The sequence below is a fragment of the Chamaea fasciata genome, unplaced genomic scaffold (genome assembly GCF_029207755.1).
Source record: "Chamaea fasciata isolate MVZ Bird 193981 ecotype frontalis unplaced genomic scaffold, bChaFas1.0.hap1 SCAF_158, whole genome shotgun sequence".
Classification (NCBI taxonomy): Eukaryota; Metazoa; Chordata; class Aves; order Passeriformes; family Sylviidae; genus Chamaea; species Chamaea fasciata.
In genome coordinates this window covers 74833-89554 of record NW_027094243.1, presented here as the reverse complement: position 1 = coordinate 89554, position 14722 = coordinate 74833, and the positions used below count along the sequence as shown (strand labels likewise).

Here is a 14722-nt window from a genome sequence, read left to right as displayed (position 1 = left end):
TAGGGGACAGCCAGGGCACCCCAGGGACACCTAGGGGACAGCCAGGGCACTCCAGAGACAGCCAGGGCACCCCCAGGGATACCTAGGGGACAGGCAGGGCACCCCAGGGACACCTAGCGCACAGCCACGGCACCCCAAGGGACACCTAGGGGACAGCCAGGGCACCCCAGGGACAGCCAGGGCGCCCCCAGGGACACCCACGGCACCCCCAGGGACAGCCGGGGCACCCCTACGGCACCCCAGGGACACCCAGGGCACCCCCAGGAACACGTAGGGGACAGCCAGGGCACACCAGGGACAGCCAGGGCACCCCCAGGGACAGCTAGGGGACAGCCTGGGCATCCTAGGGACACCTAGGGGAAAGCCAGGGCACCCCCAGGGACACCAAGGGGACAGCCAGGGCACCCCAGGGAATGCCAGGGCACCCCCAGGGACACCAAGGGGACAGCCAGGGCACCTCCAGGGACACCTAGGGGACAGCCAGGGCACCCCAGGAACACATAGGGGACAGCCAGGGTACCCCCAGGGACACCTAGGGGACAGCCAGGGCACTCCCAGGGACACCCAGGGCACCCCCAGGGACAGCTAGGGGACAGCCAGGGCACCCACAGGGACACCCAGGGCACCCCCAGGGACACATGGGACAGCCAGAGCACCCCAGGGACACCCAGGGCACCGCCAAAGACACCTAGGGGACAGCCAGGGCACCCCCAGGGACACCAAGGGGACAGCCAGGGCCCCCCAGGGACACCTAGAAGACAACCAGGGCCCCCTCAGGGACAGCCAGGGCCCCCCAAGGGACAGCAAGGGCACCTCCAGGGACACCAAAGGGGCAGCCAGGGCACCCCAGGGACAACTACGGGAAAGCCAGGGCACCCCTACGGACACCTAAAGGAAAGCCTGGGTACCCCAGGGACAGCCAGGGCACCCCAGGGACACCCAGGGCACCGCCAGGGACAGCTAGGGGACAGCCAGGGCACCCACAGGGACACCCAGGGCACCCCCAGGGACACCTAGGAGACAGCCAGGACACCCCAAGGGACACCTAGGGGACAGGCAGGGCACCCTAGGGACAGCCAGGGCTCCCCCAGGGACAACTAGGGGACAGCCAGGGACCCCCAGGGACACCTAGGGGACAGTCAGGGCACTCCAGGGACACCTAGGGGACAGCCAGAGCACCCCAAGGACAGCCAGGGCACCCCCAGGGACACCTCGGGGACAGGCAGGGCACCCCCAGGGACACCTAGGGGACAGCCAGGGCACCCCCAGGGACACCTAGGGGACAGCCAAGGCAACCCCAGGGACACCTAGGGGACAGCCACGGCACCCCAGGGACACCTAGGGGACAGCCAGGGCACCCCAGGGACAGCCAGGGCACCCCTTGGGACACCTAGGGCACCCCCAAGGACACCAAGGGGACAGGCAGGGCACCCACAGGGACAGCCAGGGCACTCCAGGGACAGCCAGGTCACCCCCAGAGAGACCTAGGGGACAGCCAGGGCACCCTCAGGGACACCGAGGGGACAGCCAGGGCACCCCAGGGACAGGCAGGGCACCCAGAGGGCCAGAAAGGGCACCCCCAGGGCGCCCCAGGGACACCTAGGGGACAGGTAGGGACACCTAGGGGACAGACAGGCCATGCCCAGGGCCACCCAGGGTACCCACAGGGACACCAAGGGGACAGCCAGGGTACCCCCAGGGACACCTAGGGGACAGCCAGGGCACTTCAGGGACAGCCAGGGCACCCCCAGGGACACCTAGGGGACAGCCAGGGCACCCCCAGGGACAGCCAGGGCACCCCCAGGGCACCCGAAATACACCCAGGGCACCCGCAGGGACACCAAGGGGACAGCCAGGGACCCCCAGGGACAGCCAGGGCACCCCAGGGACACCTAGGGGACAGCCAGGGACCCCCAGGCACAGCCAGGGCACCCCAGGGACACCTAGGGGACAGCCAGGGCCCCCACAGGGACAGCCAGGGCCCCCCCAGGGACAGACAAGGTACCCCTAGGGACACATAAGGGACAGCCAGGGCCCTGACAGGGACACCCAGGGCACCCCCAGGGACACCTAGGGGACAGACAGGGCACCCCCAGGGACACCAGGGCATCTCCAAGGACACCTAGGGGACAGCCAGGGCACCCCAGGGAAAGCCAGGGCACCCCAGGGACACCGAGGGGACAGCCAGGGCACCCCAGGGACACTCAGGGCACCCACAGGGCCAGGAATGGCACGCCCAGGGCGCCCCAGGACCACCCAGGGCACCCACAGGGACACCAAGGGGACAGCCAGGGTACCCCCAGGGACACCTAGTGGACAGCCAGGGCACTTCAGGGACAACCCGGGCACCCCCAGGGACACCTAGGGGACAGCCAGGGCACCCACAGGGACACCCAGGGCAACCCCAGGGCACCCCAAAGACACCCAGGGCACCCCCAGAGACACCAAGGGGACAGCCAGGGCACCCCCCGGGATACCTAGGGGACAGCCAGGGCACCCAAGGGACACCCAGGGCACCCCCAGGGACACCTAGGGGACAGCCAGGACACCCCAAGGGAGACCTAGGGGACAGCCAGGGCACCCCCAGGGACACCTAGGGGACAGCCAGGGCACTCCCAGGGACACCTAGGGGACAGGCAGGGCACCCTAGGGACAGCCAGGGCTCCCCCAGGGACAACTAGGGGACAGCCAGGGAACCCCCAGGGACACCTAGGGGACAGTCAGGGCACTCCGGGGACACCTAGGGGACAGCCAGAGCACCCCAAGGACACCAGGGCACACCCAGGGATAGCCAGGGCATCCCCGGGGACACCAAGGGGACAGCCAGGGCACCTCCAGGGACACCTATGGGACAGCCAGGGCACCCCCAGGGACACCAAGGGGACAGCCACGGCACCCCAGGGACTCCTAGGAGACAGCCAGGGCACCCCAGGGACAGCCAGGGCTCCCCCAGGGACACATAGGGGACAGCCAGGGTACCCCCATGGACCCCTAGGGGACAGCCTGGGCACCCCCAGGGACAGCCGGGGCACCCCCAGGGACACGTAGGGGACAGCTAGGGCACACCAGGGACAGCCAGGGCACCCCCAGGGACACCTAGGGGACAGCCAGGGCACCCCAGGGACACCCAGGGCACCCCAGGGACAGGTAGGGGACAGCCAGGGCATCCCCAGGGACACCAGAGCACCCCCAGGGACACTTAGGGGACAGCCAGGGCCCTTCCAGGGACACCAGGGTACCCCCAGGGCCCCCCCAGGGACAGACAAGGCACCCCTAGGGACACCTATGGGACAGCCAGGGACCCCCAGGGACAGCCAGGGCAGCCCCAGGGACACCTAGGGGACAGCCAGGGACCCCCAGGGACAGCCAGGGCACCCCCAGGGACTCCAGGGCACCCCCAGGGACACCTAGGGGACAGGCAGGGCACCCCCAGGTACAGCCAGGGGACAGGCAGGGCCCCCCCAGAGGTTGAAGGGGCCCCCCCGCTCCAAACCCAGCACGGATGCCTGCGTTGCGGCCCCCCAAAAACCCATGGCCGCCCCTCGAGCTGATATCGACCCCCCCACAGCATCATTGATCCCCACCCGAATGTCACTGACCCCCCCAATGTCATTGATGCCCCCCCAATATTCCATTGATCCTTCCTCAGCGTCGCTGACCCCCCCCAAAATTCCATTGATCCCCTCCACTTGATCCCGCCCTTTTTCTCCCCTCACGTTTCCCGCCCTTTTTCTCCCCTCACGTTTCCCGCCCTTTTTCTCCCCTCACGTTTCCCGCCCTTTTTCTCCCCTCACGTTTCCCGCACTTTTTCGTGGGGAACGACCCCTGAGGGGTCCTGTGGAAGGATTCTGGAGGTCCGAGGGGTGAATTTGGGGTTTGGAGGGAGGTTTTGGGGGGTCCCAGGGATGGATTTGGGGGTTTTTGGGGGTCCAAGGGATGGATTTGGGGGTCCCGGGGTGGATCTGGGGTCCTGGGGAGGTTTTGGGGGGTCCCAGGGGTGGATTTGGGGTTCATGGGGAGGGGTTTTTGGGGGTTTTTTGGGGCCTCAGGGGTGAATTTGGGGTCCGGGGAGAGGTTTTGGGGGTTTTTTGGGGTCCCAGGGGTGAATTTGGGGTCCGGGGAGGGGTTTTTGGGGGTCCCTCACCTGCAGGGCGTCGCGGGGGTGGCAGGGGGAGGGGGCAGCGGGGGGGGCCCAGCGCCCACCCCCCCTTGGGCTTCAGGAGGGCGTTGATGAGACCGAAACAGCTCGGGGGGGGGGTCAAAAACGGGGGGGGTCACGGGCTGGAACCCCCCAGTGCCCCCCAAACCACCCCCAGGGCCCCCCCCGACCTCCAGGAGCCCGCAAAACCCTCCTCAGGTTCCTTTGATGCCTCAAATGGGCCGCCCAAACCTCCCGAAGCCCCCCCAAAAACACCCACAGCAGCCCCTTGAGACTCCCCGCAGACCCCCCAAAACCCCCCAAACCCCTCCAGGACAACTCGGGACCCCCAGTACACCCAAAATCCCCCCCCCCCTCCCCCTGAGGCCTCATTTGACCCGCTCCACGTTGCGGACAGGCACCAGCTGATCAAGCCACAAGCACCAGCACCTGCGGGACTGGGATGGACTGGGAGCACTGGGAGGGTGATCAGAGAGAACTGGGATGGACGGGGAGTGGACTGGGACGAACTGGCAGGCGTGTGGGGGTCGATGGTGGGCACACGGTGCCTTACTGGTCTGTACTGGGATGGGTCTAATGGCCCCAGGGGAGGGGGTGTGGCCACACTGGTCCAGACTGGGAGGGGTGTCACCATGGCGCCGGAGGCGGAGTCGAGGATACGAGCGAGGCAGGGACACGTAGGGGACAGCCAGGGCACCCCAGGGACACCTAGGGGACAGCCAGGGCACCCCAGGGACACCCAGGGCACCCCCAGGGACACGTAGCGGACAGCCAGGGCACACCAGGGACACCCAGGGCACCCCCAGGGACAGCTAGGGGACAGCCTGGGCACCCTAGGGACACCTAGGGGATAGCCAGGGCACCCCCAGGGACACCAAGGGGATAGCCAGGGCACATCCAGGGACACATAGGGGACAGCCAGGGCACCCCAGGGACACCTAGGGGACAGCCAGGGCACTCCAGAGACAGCCAGGGCACCCCCAGGGATACCTAGGGGACAGGCAGGGCACCCCAGGGACACCTAGCGCACAGCCAGCGCACCCTAGGGACAGCCAGGGCACCCCCAGGGACACCTAGGGAACAGCCACGGCACCCCAAGGGACACCTAGGGGACAGCCAGGGCACCCCAGGGACAGCCAGGGCACCCCCAGGGACACCCACGGCACCCCCAGGGACAGCCGGGGCACCCCTAGGGCACCCCAGGGACACCCAGGGCACCCCCAGGAACACGTAGGGGACAGCCAGGGCACACCAGAGACAGCCAGGGCACCCCCAGGGACACCTAGGGGACAGCCAGGGCACCCCAGGGACACCCAGGGCACCCCCAGGGACAGCTAGGGGACAGCCAGGGCATCCCCAGGGACACCAGAGCACCCCCAGGGACACTTAGGGGACAGCCAGGGCCCTCCCAGGGACACCAGGGTACAGCCAGGGCCCCCCCAGGGACAGACAAGGCACCCCTAGGGACACCTATGGGACAGCCAGGGACCCCCAGGGACAGCCAGGGCACCCCAGGGACGCCTTGGGGACAGCAAGGCACCCCAAGGACACCTAGGGGACAGGCAGGGCACCCCCAGGGACACCTAGGGGACAGCAAGGCACCCCAGGGACACCTAGGGGACAGCCAGGGCACCCCCAGGGACACCAAGGGGACAGCCAGGGCACCTCCAGGGACACCTAGGGGACAGCCAGGGCACCCACAGGGACACCAAGGGGACAGCCAGGGCACCTCCAGGGACACCTAGGGGACAGCCAGGGCACCCCAGGGACAGCCAGGGCGCCCCCAGGGACGCATAGGGGACAGCCAGGGTACCCCCAGGGACCCCTAGGGGACAGCCTGGGCACCCCAGGGACACCCAGGGCACCCCCAAAGACAGCTAGGGGACAGCCAGGGCACCCCAGGGACACCCAGGGCACCCCCAGGGACACCTAAGAGACAGCCAGGGCACCCCAGGGAAAACTAGGGGACAGCCAGGGCACCCCAGGGACAGCCAGGGCGTCCCCAGGGACACATAGGGGACAGCCAGGGTACCCCCATGGACCCCTAGGGGACAGCCGGGGCACCCCCAGGGACAGCCAGGGCACCCCCAGGGACACGTAGGGGACAGCCAGGGCACACCAGGGACAGCCAGGGCACCCCCAGGGACACCTAGGGGACAGCCAGGGCACCCCAGGGACACCCAGGGCACCCCCAGGGACAGCTAGGGGACAGCCTGGGCACCCTAGGGACACCTAGGGGATAGCCAGGGCACCCCCAGGGACAGCCAGGTCACCCCCAGAGAGACCTAGGGGACAGCCAGGGCACCCTCAGGGACACCTAGGGGACAGCCAGGGCACCCCAGGGACAGCCAGGGCACCCCTTGGGACACCTAGGGCACCCCCAAGGACACCAAGGGGACAGGCAGGGCACCCACAGGGACAGCCAGGGCACTCCAGGGACAGCCAGGTCACCCCCAGAGAGACCTAGGGGACAGCCAGGGCACCCTCAGGGACACCGAGGGGACAGCCAGGGCACCCCAGGGACAGGCAGGGCACCCAGAGGGCCAGAAAGGGCACCCCCAGGGCGCCCCAGGGACACCTAGGGGACAGGTAGGGACACCTAGGGGACAGACAGGCCATGCCCAGGGCCACCCAGGGTACCCACAGGGACACCAAGGGGACAGCCAGGGTACCCCCAGGGACACCTAGGGGACAGCCAGGGCACTTCAGGGACAGCCAGGGCACCCCCAGGGACACCTAGGGGACAGCCAGGGCACCCCCAGGGACAGCCAGGGCACCCCCAGGGCACCCGAAAGACACCCAGGGCACCCGCAGGGACACCAAGGGGACAGCCAGGGACCCCCAGGGACAGCCAGGGCACCCCAGGGACACCTAGGGGACAGCCAGGGACCCCCAGGCACAGCCAGGGCACCCCAGGGACACCTAGGGGACAGCCAGGGCCCCCACAGGGACAGCCAGGGCCCCCCCAGGGACAGACAAGGTACCCCTAGGGACACATAAGGGACAGCCAGGGCCCTGACAAGGACACCCAGGGCACCCCCAGGGACACCTAGGGGACAGACAGGGCACCCCCAGGGACACCAGGGCATCCCCAAGGACACCTAGGGGACAGCCAGGGCACCCCAGGGAAAGCCAGGGCACCCCAGGGACACCGAGGGGACAGCCAGGGCACCCCAGGGACACTCAGGGCACCCACAGGGCCAGGAATGGCACGCCCAGGGCGCCCCAGGACCAACCAGGGCACCCACAGGGACACCAAGGGGACAGCCAGGGTACCTCCAGGGACACCTAGTGGACAGCCAGGGCACCCACAGGGACACCCAGGGCAACCCCAGGGCACCCCAAAGACACCCAGGGCACCCCCAGAGACACCAAGGGGACAGCCAGGGCACCCCCCGGGATACCTAGGGGACAGCCAGGGCACCCAAGGGACACCCAGGGCACCCCCAGGGACACCTAGGGGACAGCCAGGACACCCCAAGGGAGACCTAGGGGACAGCCAGGGCACCCCCAGGGACACCTAGGGGACAGCCAGGGCACTCCCAGGGACACCTAGGGGACAGGCAGGGCACCCTAGGGACAGCCAGGGCTCCCCCAGGGACAACTAGGGGACAGCCAGGGAACCCCCAGGGACACCTAGGGGACAGTCAGGGCACTCCGGGGACACCTAGGGGACAGCCAGAGCACCCCAAGGACACCAGGGCACACCCAGGGACACCTAGGGGACAGCAAAGGAAACCCCAGGGACACCTAGGGGATAGGCAGGGCACCCCCAGGGACACCATGGCACCCCCAGGGACACATAAGGGACAGCCTGGGCACCCCAAGGAGAGCCAGGGCACCCCCAGGGACATCTAAGGGACAGCCAGGGTACCCCAGGGACACCAAGGGGACAGCCAGGGCACCCCCAGGGACACCTAGGGGACAGCTAGGGCACCCCAGGGACAGCCAGGGCCCCCCCAGGGATAGCCAGGGCATCCCCGGGGACACCAAGGGGACAGCCAGGGCACCTCCAGGGACACCTATGGGACAGCCAGGGCACCCCCAGGGACACCAGGGGGACAGCCACGGCACCCCAGGGACTCCTAGGAGACAGCCAGGGCACCCCAGGGACAGCCAGGGCACCCCCAGGGACACATAGGGGACAGCCAGGGTACCCCCATGGACCCCTAGGGGACAGCCTGGGCACCCCCAGGGACAGCCGGGGCACCCCCAGGGACACGTAGGGGACAGCTAGGGCACACCAGGGACAGCCAGGGCACCCCCAGGGACACCTAGGGGAAAGCCAGGGCACCCCAGGGACACCCAGGGCACCCCAGGGACAGGTAGGGGACAGCCAGGGCATCCCCAGGGACACCAGAGCACCCCCAGGGACACTTAGGGGACAGCCAGGGCCCTCCCAGGGACACCAGGGTACCCCCAGGGCCCCCCCAGGGACAGACAAGGCACCCCTAGGGACACCTATGGGACAGCCAGGGACCCCCAGGGACAGCCAGGGCAGCCCCAGGGACACCTAGGGGACAGCCAGGGACCCCCAGGGACAGCCAGGGCACCCCCAGGGACTCCAGGGCACCCCCAGGGACACCTAGGGGACAGCCAGGGCACCCCCAGGTACAGCCAGGGGACAGCCAGGGCCCCCCCAGAGGTTGAAGGGGCCCCCCCGCTCCAAACCCAGCACGGATGCCTGCGTTGCGGCCTCCCAAAAACCCATGGCCGCCCCCCGAGCTGATATCGACCCCCCCACAGCATCATTGATCCCCACCCGAATGTCACTGACCCCCCCAATGTCATTGATGCCCCCCCAATATTCCATTGATCCTTCCTCAGCGTCGCTGACCCCCCCCAAAATTCCATTGATCCCCTCCACTTGATCCCGCCCTTTTTCTCCCCTCACGTTTCCCGCCCTTTTTCTCCCCTCACGTTTCCCGCCCTTTTTCTCCCCTCACGTTTCCCGCCCTTTTTCTCCCCTCACGTTTCCCGCACTTTTTCGTGGGGAACGACCCCTGAGGGGTCCTGTGGAAGGATTCTGGAGGTCCGAGGGGTGAATTTGGGGTTTGAAGGGAGGTTTTGGGGGGTCCCAGGGATGGATTTGGGGGTTTTTGGGGGTCCAAGGGATGGATTTCGGGGGTCCCGGGGTGGATCTGGGGTCCTGGGGAGGTTTTGGGGGGTCCCAGGGGTGGATTTGGGGTTCATGGGGAGGGGTTTGGGGGTTTTTTGGGGCCTCAGGGGTGAATTTGGGGTCCGGGGAGAGGTTTTGGGGGTTTTTTGGGGTCCCAGGGGTGAATTTGGGGTCTGGGGAGGGGTTTTTGGGGGTCCCTCACCTGCAGGGCGTCGCGGGGGTGGCAGGGGGAGGGGGCAGCGGGGGGGGGCCCAGCGCCCACCCCCCCTTGGGCTTCAGGAGGGCGTCGATGAGACCGAAACAGCTCGGGGGGGGGGGGGGTCAAAAACGGGGGGGGGGTCACGGGCTGGAACCCCCCAGTGCCCCCCAAACCACCCCCAGGGCCCCCCCGACCTCCAGGAGCCCGCAAAACCCTCCTCAGGTTCCTTTGATGCCTCAAATGGGCCGCCCAAACCTCCCGAAGATCCCCGAAAAACACCCACAGCAGCCCCTTGAGACTCCCCGCAGACCCCCCAAACCCCTCCAGGACAACTCGGGACCCCCAGGACCCCCCAAAATCCGCCCCCCCCCTCCCCCTGAGGCCTCATTTGACCCGCTCCACGTTGCGGACAGGCACCAGCTGATCAAGCCACAAGCACCAGCACCTGCGGGACTGGGATGGACTGGGAGCACTGGGAGGGTGATCAGAGAGAACTGGGATGGACGGGGAGTGGACTGGGACGAACTGGCAGGCGTGTGGGGGTCGATGGTGGGCACACGGTGCCTTACTGGTCTGTACTGGGATGGGTCTAATGGCCCCAGGGGAGGGGGTGTGGCCACACTGGTCCAGACTGGGAGGGGTGTCACCATGGCGCCGGAGGCGGAGTCGAGGATACGAGCGAGGCAGGGACACCTAGGGGACAGCCAGGGCACCCCCAGGGACACCGAAAGGACAGCCAGGGCACCCCAGGGACACCTAGGGGACAGCCAGGGCACCCACAGGGACACTCAGGGCACCCCAGGGACACCTAGGGGACATCAAGGGCACCCCAGAGGCAGCCACGGCACCCCACAGATAGCCAGGGAACCCCCAGGGACACCTAAGGGACAGCCAGGGCACCCCCAGGGACACCTAAGGAACAGCCAGGGCACCCCCAGGGCACCCCAGGGACACCCAGGGCACCCCCAGGGACACCTAGGGGACACCCAGGGCACCCCCAGGGACACCGAGGGGACAGCCAGGGCACCCCAGGGACACCTAGGGGACAGGGAAGGCAACCCCAGGGACCCCCAGGGACAGCCAGGGCACCCCAGGGACGCCTTGGGGACAGCAAGGCAGCCCAAGGACACCTAGGGGACAGTCAGGGCACCCCCAGGGACACCTAAAAGACAGCCAGGGCAGTCCTGGGACACCTAGGGGACAGCCAGGGCACCCCCAGGGACACCTAAGAGACAGCCAGGGCACCCCAGGGACAACTAGGGGACAGCCAGGGCACCCCCAGGGACACCTAGGGGACAGCCAGGGCACTCCAGGGACACCTAGGGGACAGCCAGGGCAACCCCAGGGACAGCCAGAGCACCCCAGGGACACCTAGGGGACAGCCGGGGCGCCCCCAGGGCCACCTAGGGGAAAGCCAGGGCACCCAGAGCTCCAAGTGCTCTCCAAGGCAGGCTCAAAACCCTTACCAACGATTGGCTTTAATAAAGCAACTCACACAAAGTCACCAGCACCACACGGTTGGTCTGTAACGGCTGCAACAAAATACGCCCTCCTGGAAGCAGTTCAGCACTTACTGATCACTTCCTTGTTTTGGCACTTGCCAGCCAGGGCCTGCGGGGCCTCCTGCAGATGCAGGTCTTCGCTGACAAGGCTCCACTTGTGCAGCAGCAGCAGGATTAGGGGCAGGAGCAGGAGCAGCTCCCTGAAATTTTAGAAAATATTAGAAAAATACAGGCAAAAATCTCACCTCTGTCCTCCCCTAAGAACATCCCTAGGACATCATCCCAGTTTTTCCCAGCTAGGAGCTGCAAGGAATTCAGGCAGGGGAATTGACATCAGGGAACAGCTTTGTAAAGTCAAAGGCAGAAAGAGAAGATCCACCAGCAAAGGGCAGGAAAGGGGAAAGGTTTCTGAAAACATTTCTGCAGTCTAATTAATAATTATTTCTGCTTCCCCAGCGAGAAGAACACAGACTCACAGCCATTCAGGCCTGACAGTCCCCTGCAGCCAGAGCTCAGCACACATCCACAGAAGCAAGTCCAGCACCTGAAAGAAAAAAAAAAAAAAAAAAAAACAACAAAAAAACAAAATCAAACCAGAAGGAAAAGGTGATTTCTTTGGCTTCAAAGTTATTTCAAGTTCTTAAAGCCCAACACAGCTGATAGGAGAAACAGAGTCAGGGCTCCTGGCAGACAGAGGGTGTTTTCCCCCCCAGGGGACTGCAGAGGAATTGTCTGGGACTTGGACTGTCCCTCGGGGTGACACCAGTTGCTGTGACTTTTATCATTCCATATGTTTGACTCCCAAAACTTCCCAGCCCAGGGGCTTGAGCTGACAGGGCAGCACAAAGATTGTTCTCTGTGTGGTGCCCAGATTTGGGGTTCACTGTCACCTTTGCTACTTTAGATGAATTATACCCACGGCCCCGAATTCCCTGCTCAGTTCCTGCTGCAATAACCTCACAGTGCCTCACAGAGCATGGATATTCCCACGCAGAGCTGCTGCTTGAATGCCAGATGTGTCAGGAACTAGCAGAGCTTCCAAGGAAGCTCAGCAGGATAGGGACAGGATAGGTTTCTATTCCATAGATTTGGTTAATTCTAACCCTCATCCCCTGGGGGTCACCTGTCAGATTTCCCTGGAATTCAGCCACCCCCTGAGCTCGGGCTCCAGGTGATGTTTCAGAGCAGGAGAAGGCACTGGCCGGCCTGTGCTGAGGCAGCCCCTGTGCCCTCGGGAGGACACAGCTCCCTGCAGGAGCTCAGCTCCTTTCCGAGCCCCAGCAGTGGCCTCTGCAAGTGCCTTTCCCTCAGGCAAGGGATGCCCATCCCTGCCTTCAGCACACCTCCAGTGGGACCCACCTGCAAAAGCTTTCCATCACTTCTGCACTCCGGCTGGCTCCCTGGAAAAGTCCAGACTTCATCCAAACGAAACTCCATCCCACTCAAACCTTTGATTTTGAGGCATCTCCGAGGGCCGTTGCTCTGGATTTAATTTCTGTGAGGGAGGAGCGCCTTGGCTTTAATGCTGCCGATGGGTGATGTCCTCAGGCTGAAAGGGAGGGGATTTGGGGTGGCCAGGACATCCCTGGCAACTGTGTGGGAGCTCCGGGAGGTGGGAATTGCTGTCTGAGCCCCTCTGCAGACAGCCCGAGCCGCCGTTCCCGGGCAATGCCAGCTGTTCCCTGGGGAGCTCTTGGGCTGTGGGTGCCTCTGTCCGGGCTGCAGCATCTCCCCGTGCCCGGCGGGAGCAGCCCCTGGCCGAGGAGCCGCGGCAGCCCCGGGGCCGTGTCCGTGCCAGCCCCGAGCCCGGCCCCGGGCCCTGCGTTTGGCCGCCGCTGCCACGGGCGGGGCCCCGCAGGCACAGCTCCTCCCCTGCACATCATCCCAGGGCTGCTGGCCCCGCTGGGGCTGCCGGCCTCCTTCCTCCCTGCGCCTCCGGGCACCCGGGACACCTGCAGGAAACACCGAGGGACACTGCAGGCGGCACGGGGGGGCACCGAGGCCTCCGGCCAGAAAAGCAGCCCCGGCCTCAGCAGCTGCCATCAGTTTGGCCCGGCAACACTCACCTGCAGGAAACGCCCCTGTGCGGGTGGGACCGGCCCTGCCTCTCTCCAGAACTTTGGCCGTGGAAGAAGGGAAGCCTCAGGACTTGTCCTGCTCCTTTCCGCCCAGAAAGAGACTTTGTGTAAGTACTTTTACGGCAGCTGTTGAGTAAATCCTGGAAAGGACAGGAAATCAGCGTCACTGGAAGAGCTTTGTGCTGTCGTGACCTGCCAGCCAGTTCTGCCCTCGAGCCATTCCAGGGGCTGCTGTGTGAAGCAGCTTTGGCAGAGAAGGCGGCACTGCACTTACCTTAGTGGGGCCAAGCGTTGCCATCCTATGGAGGTCCATCCCCATAATGCAGAGATTGGTTCAGCTGCTTGGAGCAGAGTCCGGGTAATGCCAAGGTGCTGAGTTCGATTCTCAAACGGTCCGTCTGCTTGAGAGTCAGATTTTAGGATCCCTCTCAGGCTCAGTATATCCTGTGACCTGGAAATAAGAGGAAAATTCTCGGCTGAGTTTTAATAAAACAGCTTTTGCCATTGCAGGGTGTGAGCTGCACTCGGTGATTTTCGGCCGCGATGAGCCCCACGAGCATTCCGCCCTTCCTTGCCGCCATCTTGCTTGCGTCTGAGGCCACTTCCGGTCCCGCCGGCATCTTTTTTGCGGCACCGCTAAGGCCCCCGGCAGGTGTTTACACAGACGCCTGACTAAATCCACGAATCCGAACCCGGAGGCGGCGCGGATGAGCACATGGCCGGTGTCTGCACACCTGGAAACGCCGCGGAAAATTGCGCCCGGGCGGCGCTGTAGTCGGGGTTTTTGTGCAGGCATCTGCGTAAACGCCTATAGGGTCCTTATTTTTTCCCGCCCTTTTGGCCGCCCTTTTTGGAAGGTCGGGCGCCTCGCGCCTCGGCGCCATTTTGTGAGGGGCGACGCGTGACTTCCGCTTTTCCTTGCCGCCATCTTGGTTGCTCCTGAGGCCACTTCCGTCCCGGCCGCCATGTTCTTTGTGGCTCGGCATAGGCCTCCGCCAGGTGTTTACACAGACGCCTGACTAAATCCACGAATCCGAACGCAAGCGCGTCGCGACTGAGCACACGGCCCGTGTCGGCACACCTGGAAACGCCGCGGAAAATTGCGTCCGGGCAGCGCCGTAGTCGGGGTTTTTGTGCAGGCGTCTGGCTAAATGCCTATAGGGTCCTTATTTTTTCCCGCCCTTTTGGCCGCCTTTTTTGGAAGGTCGGGCGCCTCGCGCTTCGGCGCCATTTTGTGAGGGGCGACGCGTGACTTCCGCTTTCCCTTGCCGCCGTCTTGGTTGCTCCTGAGGCCACTTCCGTCCCGGCCGCCATGTTCTTTGCGGCTCGGCATAGGCCTCCGCCAGGTGTTTACGCAGACGCCTGACTAAATCAACGAATCTGAACGCGGACGCGGCGCGACTGAGCACACGCCCCGTGTCCCCACACCTGGAAACGCCGCGGAAAATTGCCCCCGGGCGGCGCCGTAGTCAGGGTTTTGTGCAGGCAGCTGCATAAACACCTATAGGGTCCTTATTTTTCCCGCTTTTTTGGCCGCCCTTTTTAGAAGGTCAGGCGCCTCGCGTCTCGCCGCCATCTTGGTAGTGGAACCCACTAAAATGCCCCCTCGGCCGCTCACACAAGCGCCTGACTCAATGGACTGCCGCCCGCGGCGCCGCTGCGCCC

The 14722-nt window shown here is 65.6% G+C and overlaps 1 long non-coding RNA gene across 2 annotated transcripts; it reads right to left on the bottom strand.

The window, feature by feature from the left end:
* Window positions 1-11454: 11454 nt before the first annotated feature.
* Window positions 11455-13633, bottom strand: LOC136304750 (uncharacterized). 2 transcript variants are annotated; one of them, XR_010724785.1, is made up of 4 exons: window positions 13332-13633; window positions 13046-13197; window positions 12339-12931; window positions 11455-11523 (listed from the first exon to the last, which is right to left on the bottom strand). It is a non-coding gene; the product is annotated as an uncharacterized lncRNA (long non-coding RNA). The 2 variants fall into 2 exon arrangements; XR_010724786.1 differs by having other exon boundaries at window positions 12339-12474.
* Window positions 13634-14722: the final 1089 nt, after the last annotated feature.